This window comes from Carlito syrichta, unplaced genomic scaffold, assembly GCF_000164805.1.
Source record: "Carlito syrichta isolate Samal-C Ts95f unplaced genomic scaffold, Tarsius_syrichta-2.0.1 Scaffold306700, whole genome shotgun sequence".
In the NCBI taxonomy this organism is placed as follows: domain Eukaryota; kingdom Metazoa; phylum Chordata; class Mammalia; order Primates; family Tarsiidae; genus Carlito; species Carlito syrichta.
The window spans coordinates 367,554-374,474 of record NW_007250796.1 but is presented as its reverse complement, the minus strand read 5'-3'; the positions used below and the strand labels follow the sequence as shown (position 1 = coordinate 374,474).

The window sequence follows — 6,921 nt, the reverse complement described above, 5'->3', positions numbered from 1 at the left end:
CAGGCATACTTAGTAATCTATGTAGAGATCTTATCTTTAAACACAGTCAAATTCTGAAGTACTAAGCCTTAGGACTTTAATAAATTAATTTTGCAGAGACTCAATTCAAACCATACCACCATCTGTATCAATAATACCATTAAATGTAATTTAATAAAACAATACAATCAAAAGGCATAGAGTGTCAATCAGAATTAACACAACTGTAATAACAAAAACATGATCTAACTATGTTGTAGCATAGGAGATCTGACATAAATTCACCAAGAGTTACTTAGACTTTCTTTTCAGCATTTGAGAGTTTTATCTCTTAAGTTTGTCTATAGTCTTTTATGAATCAATTTCTATATACAGTGCAAGAAATAGAAGCAAATTATTTAGAACATAGCTTTCTAATTGTTCCCACGTCATTTGCTGAAGAATCATTTTTTCAATTGCATTTCAATGATTCACTTTTCAATAAACAACTAAACTGTAGTTGAATGAAATTATTTCTGGAATCTCAATTTTATACCACTTATATTTATGTTTATCATTATACCACTTTCACACAATGTTTATTACTTTACCTTTGTAGTAAGTTTTAAAATCTTGAAGTGTAAGTCTTCCAACATTGTTCTTCTTTGTAAAAATTGTTTTATCTATTCTGGAACCATATTATTTCGGTTATTAAAAATTTCCCTATGAATATTTGTATCAACTTCACAATTTCTGCAAAAGTCACAGCTGAGACTCTGATGGGGATTGCGATAAATCTATAGAACAATTTAGGGAGTATTCCTACCTTAACATTAGGTCTCTGACCTAAGAACATGAGATATTTTCCATTTAATTAAGTGTTCTCTACTTTCATTTTATAATGCTTTTATCTTTATAGTGTACCAGATTTGTACTTCACAAATAATTCCTTAAAATGTTATTCACGTTGATATAATATTAATGAAATTGTTTTCTAGGCTTCATTTTAAATTGTCTATTCTTAGGAAATTTTCTATCCTAGAAAATGTGCCTTGTGTCCTTGAGAAGAATGTGTTTATTACTGGCATCGTATAGATATCTGTTCAATCTAGTTGACTTAAAATATGTTCAAGTGTTCTACTTCCCTTATATTCACTATTATTAAAAGTGGTATATTGAAGTCTCCAAAAACAATTGCTGAATTATCCATTTCTTCCTTCTATTCTATTAATTTCACTCTTGTATTTTAGGGCTCTGTGATTATGTGCACAGGTATGTCCATAATTAATTTCTGAAGGATTAACAATGTTATCATTATAAAATACCCCTCTTTTACTCTAGTATTTTTTTTGTGCTTTATAGTCTAACATGACTGATGTAAAGACACATGTTTTTATGGTTCCTAATTGTATAGCATGTCTTTTTCTGTTCTTTTACTTACAAACTAGTTGCATCTTTGGAATGAATTCACATCTTTATAGATAGCATATAGTGGGATCTTCTTATTGTTATTGTTTTAATCCAAAATGAAAATATGTAGCTTATCATTGAATTATTCTATCAAGCCACATTCATTGATATTTTTGTTGTTAGAGACTGAATTGTGTCCCAACAAAATTGATTTTTGGATATCTGAACACTCAGTAATTTAGCGTTTGACTGTTTGGAGATAAGATCTTCAATGAGGTAATAAAATATACTTGCATATTTTATCTGATTTATCATTTATTTAGTTATTCATTCAATGAATGTCATTAAACAAGTTTTATTGGCCTCCAAGTATCTAGGTATTGTATTTCCAATACACATCTAGTCACTTCAGTTATGCATAAACTGTCACTTCAGTTATGCATTCAACTTGTGTAATTGAGACTAGATGCAGACTCCCCAGACCCTATGTATGTACATCCCTTCAGAGTATCAAATATTATAGCCATCTAAGGATAACAATTGTATTGTTTCTTTAACATTGAGTTCATGCTAACATATGAGTTGTGGACAAACTATTTGTCTTCTGAACCTTGTCATAAGCAAAACCGCCATATGATTATAAGTCCAAAATGGATGATACGTGGACAGGATTACAAAAAGTGAATGACCCAAAGATAGCTCTAGAATGATATAATTACTTCCAACCCAATCACCCAGGCATTCACTGTGGAAAGATTGTCACAGAAGACTATACAATGGAGGAAAATATATTTATTTTCTTTGACTAGGGTTACAAAAACTAGGGTGGATGAAGGTACTGAGGTGATGAAAACACAGCAGAGAAGAAAGTGTCTGGACTGTGATGGAGAGAAGACAGTTTTCTTTCTGACTTCATAGGAATTACAGGGACAGTTCTAGACATCCATTTTCTGCTGACCCTAGTTTTTGAACTTGCAGACAAAGGATAACTTTTCTTCACAAGACTCATCCTTCCATTTCTTGAATCCTATAAGCCAATAAGAAGAGTCAGACTGCAGCCATCGGGAGTAAAGCCCTCCTAACTCTAGGATTTAGGATAAGAGACAAGAGGAAGCACTTTTCCATTTTCTGGATGAGGATCCCCACCTATCTCAGTCACCAGGTCCATTCCTGGAGGTAACTAGAAGAAAACTGCAGAGGATGGGTAAATTTCCTGCCTCTCACCTGAGCTTGAAGTCAGGCTCACACAGTAACTAGGACATGAACCACTTGGGGCTCCAATGTCCTAGGATCTGTAGGAGACTGGAGACGCACTGCTCCAGTGCCAGCGGTGGTTCTAGATGAGAAAGAGCCAGAACAGGGGCAACTGTCACTCAACAAGAGAAAGAAATATCAGCCCTGAGTGTACATTCTGGAACAGGCCAAATTTAGGGCAAGAACAAACTCTCCCCGTGAATATCATGTTATTTTTTCTACTTTTGCTCTAAGCTTCTCTCCTAGAATGTAAAACTATTCCCACTGTTCCAACAAGTATTAAGTGATGTGGATTGAATACAGAGAACCATAAAAGTTCATTAGTGAAAGTGGTTCCTGAATTGTCATTCCTAAGACCCATAACCCTTACAAGCAGTATATCATTGGCTGCTTCTTAGTTGTTGATATATTCTTTATGAAACAGCAGGCTTTTAAATGTTAGCAGCAGATTCTCTTTAACTAGTCTCTTTTCCTCATATAGTCTTTAAAGGGCTCTCATACAATAAAGAAAGTAACAAAAGAGGTTGAGTGGTATATACAGATTCTTTGCTATATGTAGACAGAATGAGTTTATCGCTGAATGCCCTGGACACTCAGGAAATGTAGCCTTCAGCTCATCTCTCTAACCACTTAATGTGAATCTTACTACCCCATACATCATAACATCCATACAAAATTTTCTTTTTTCTAAAATAAAAAAAGATGAAAGTGCTTTATCTTGAGACTGCCATTCTTTCTTTCTCAATCTTGATCTGTAGAATAAAATGGCTACAGACTGACTTTTTGGGGGTCATAGAGGCCAATCCAGACATTGAAGTTATCAGTGCTGCTCTCTTTAATCAGCAAGGCCATGAAAGCACCCTCGGCCTGAGAGAGAGCAGACACCAGGTAGTCTGACTTCATGTTCTGGCAGTAGAGCTGTTGGCGAAGAAAACGGGGCCCTCAGTGGAGGAGGGCGTTTTCTGGGACCTCCTGGGTCCCAGGATGTGGCAGGAAAAGAACAGCACAGAAATGTTCCTGTTGATGCTGTCACTGACCTCCAGCATCTCTGTGCTGGGAATGTGTCAAATGGCAGGACAAGGTAGACTGGAAAGTTTTGAGTCTCTGAAGGGACAGGGAGAGGGTAATCTTCTCTCATTGCAGCCACTGAGCACACAGGTGAGTGTCAGCTACCTCTACCTTCATGAGCCTCCCCTTCCACCCCCACTGTTCTTCTCACTCACATCTGCATCAACCCAGGTCTCACGGTCTTCAATAAAGTAGTAGCAGTAGGCATTGGTACCTTTGGGGCAGCTGATCCGAGCATTTGGCAATAATGTCTGGACCTCCCGGCCTAGGGAAGAAGGAGCAATGAAAGGAGAGTCCCAGGGCAGAGTAAAGGCTGAAGGTGAAGTAGGAGTTTCTGAGTTACCTTCATGGAAACATAAGGATGCCGTAGAGCATGAAATGTCTACTCACTTTTTCCCTTTTACAACCTGTATTTTTTTTTCTCTGGCTTCCTTTGCTCAAGTCAAGACTATGCAATGGAGAGACTAAAGAACTATATCCCCATTGTTTCTTTTAGATTCTAGGGACCAGGTGGGTTCTGTCCTTAAGGACTTGGAATTTACTTTCTCCAACTGCCTTGATTTCCTGACACACAATCTGCTCCTCAGTTCTCCATCTTCTTAATGACTCACTACATATAAACATCTCCAAACCTGCCATCATGTATATATTTAATCAGATGAAACTCTGTCAGCTATAGTGGTAGTGAAATAGGGTCATTTAAAATTTTACCTTTAATTCATTAATGCAGTAAGTTTATATATGGATCAGATGGCATTGGCAATAAGAAACACTGAAGAATGCAAAATTACCAGTGACACCGTTTCCGTATTTTTCGAGTGGACCCATCTGTGTGAGAGGGAGTGAAAGCCGGAGTTGTGATTGGTGTGAAAGAAAAATCTCACCTTGGCTCAGAGACAGAAACGTAAGGCAGAAGGAGATCAGCATCAAGTATGAGTTGTTCTGAGCCATGCTGAGCAGCAGTGAATCTCTTGCTGAAGGAACCAATCAACAGTCTCTGTAGGACAGCAGACAGTAGTGGGTTCCAGGAAGTGGTGAGCAGATCTCTATTATCTTTTTATAGCTTCCACTCTCTGAATATTTGAGAGCAGCAAGGTTCCTGAAACAAACAAACATATCCTCAAATATTTCTGTTTTGGCTTGGGGATTATACAGAGTAACTCCAAATCACCTTTGGTTGCTTAAATTCCATGAATACTGGGAACTTTAGACAGTTACTCACACAGGTATTTTCCCCAAGATAAAAAGCCATGTTAGACATCCCCTCTTCCTATAATGCCCACTTACCTGCTGGCTAGGTCTGAGGTGGCTTTTCAGACCAGGCAGTGGTAGGAGCTTTGTAGCAGGGTCTACGAGAAGAGTCACGTCATTTAAGAAATGGGTGGAGCGAGAAGTAAGGATCAGAGGGTCTAAAGAGGGCACTGATATTAAGAGATTCTGGCATCAAGTTTAGCTACTTCCTGGCACACACTGGGAATGGTCAGTGATGACATCATATTCTCACACACAGACTGGCAAGCTGTCCAAGCTCAAGTAAGGCTTTGACCTTTACTACTGGGTGTCCTATTCTCATGGCTCTTAGCAGTTCTGGAAAGAGCAGAGAAGAGCTGATTTCCTCCTAGTCTATGTAAACATGGAGCCCTGTCTTTGGTGTTAGTTACAGGTTAGAGTGGGAGAGGAGGAGTTTGCTGAGCCCAAATGATTAAGCACAATTTATTGGTGCTTTAAGTCATCTCCCCAATCCTTTACAAGCTCAGGAAGCTCTCAGGCCTGCTTCAAGATGCAAAAGTAAAGTAACATGTACTGCAAGATTTGAGCATATGTAGCTAGCATGACACTGATGTTCTCAAAGTCCAAGCAGATGAAAACTGTAGGTGGCTCAAAGTACCTGTTCATGAAGTTAGATGTCACTGAAGTTTTTGATGTGAAATTAACAACTCTCTATCAGATACTGGGAAGTCACAGATAGTGTGATGTAATTGAGAACTTAGCAGAATCATCACAGAATACCTTTTTGGTTTCAGAGAACAGAAGCCAATTCAGAATGAAAAATGAGGTAGAAAAGTATCCTAAATATTCCTAAATATCCTAAATATTCACGGAGAGATAGGTGTATCAACTGGTATAAATGGATTAACAAAATAAAGTAAGTTCCCAACATACAAAGGGGTTTTGTTCTGGAAGTACATTCATAAGTTCAGTTTGTTGTAGTCCAACAGAGTTAGCATAGGTACCCAACTAACATAATCAGCTATATAAGGGGGTGCCAAAAAATGAATACACATTTGAAGAGACGTCATCTATGTATTACTTTTCTTTTCTTTTCTTTTTTTCTTTTTGAGTAGGAGTCTCACTCTGTCGCCCAGACTGGAGTGCAGTGGCTGCTCCCGGCCACTGCAGCCTCGACCCACTGGGCTCCAGCGATCCTTCCGCCTCAGCCTTTTGAGTAGCCAGAATTACAGGTACTTGATACCATGCCCAGCTGATTTTTTGATTTATTGTATAGATGAGGACTCACCAAGTTGTCCAGGCAGGTCTTGAACCTACGGGCTCAGGCAATCCACTCACCTCAGCCTCCCAAGGTGCGGGATTATAGGCTGAGCCACCGATCCCAGCATATGTATTACTTTTCAGAGTTGAATTGAATTATTGTAGCAATGTGTAGTATGACATTCATTTAACTGTGCTTCTGCCATCTTCTTTGACTGTCATGCCTGTAACGTGGTGATGCTAGCATTCACTTGATTAATGTCTTAACGATATCTTTTGAGTAAAATCGTGCGAAAAGTGTGTATACCTTATTTTGATATTTCCATATGTATTTAACAGACTGTATTGCCACCCAGTGGAGAGAAATAATACATTTAAAAAGCACGTTCACATCTTTGAAAGTTCACAAGTTGAAGTCTCGCACATAGGAGACTTACTGTATAATGAACACTAAATATAATGTATTACTAAGCCGAAGTTAGATAAAATAAGCTAAATCTTCATATAACAACATGGCAGATTTCAAAACTGTAATGTAGGGGCCAAAAATGTCAGCTGTGGGAAGTTACAATGTTAAAATTAGTTTAGGTTTTTAAAAGGTTGACATTAATATTATATATTATTTATTGCTCATTCACATGTAGTTTAAAAAATAAAAACCTAGCCGGGCTCGGTGGCTCAGCCTGTAATCCCGCGCCTTTGGGAGGCTGAGGTGAGTGGATTGCCTGAGCCCGCGGGTTC

General features: G+C 38.1%; 1 pseudogene; it reads right to left on the bottom strand.

Annotated features, from left to right (window-relative positions):
- Positions 1–2,327: 2,327 nt before the first annotated feature.
- On the bottom strand, positions 2,328–4,688 carry LOC103265619 (annotated as a pseudogene).
- Between the last annotated feature and the right edge of the window lie 2,233 nt (positions 4,689–6,921).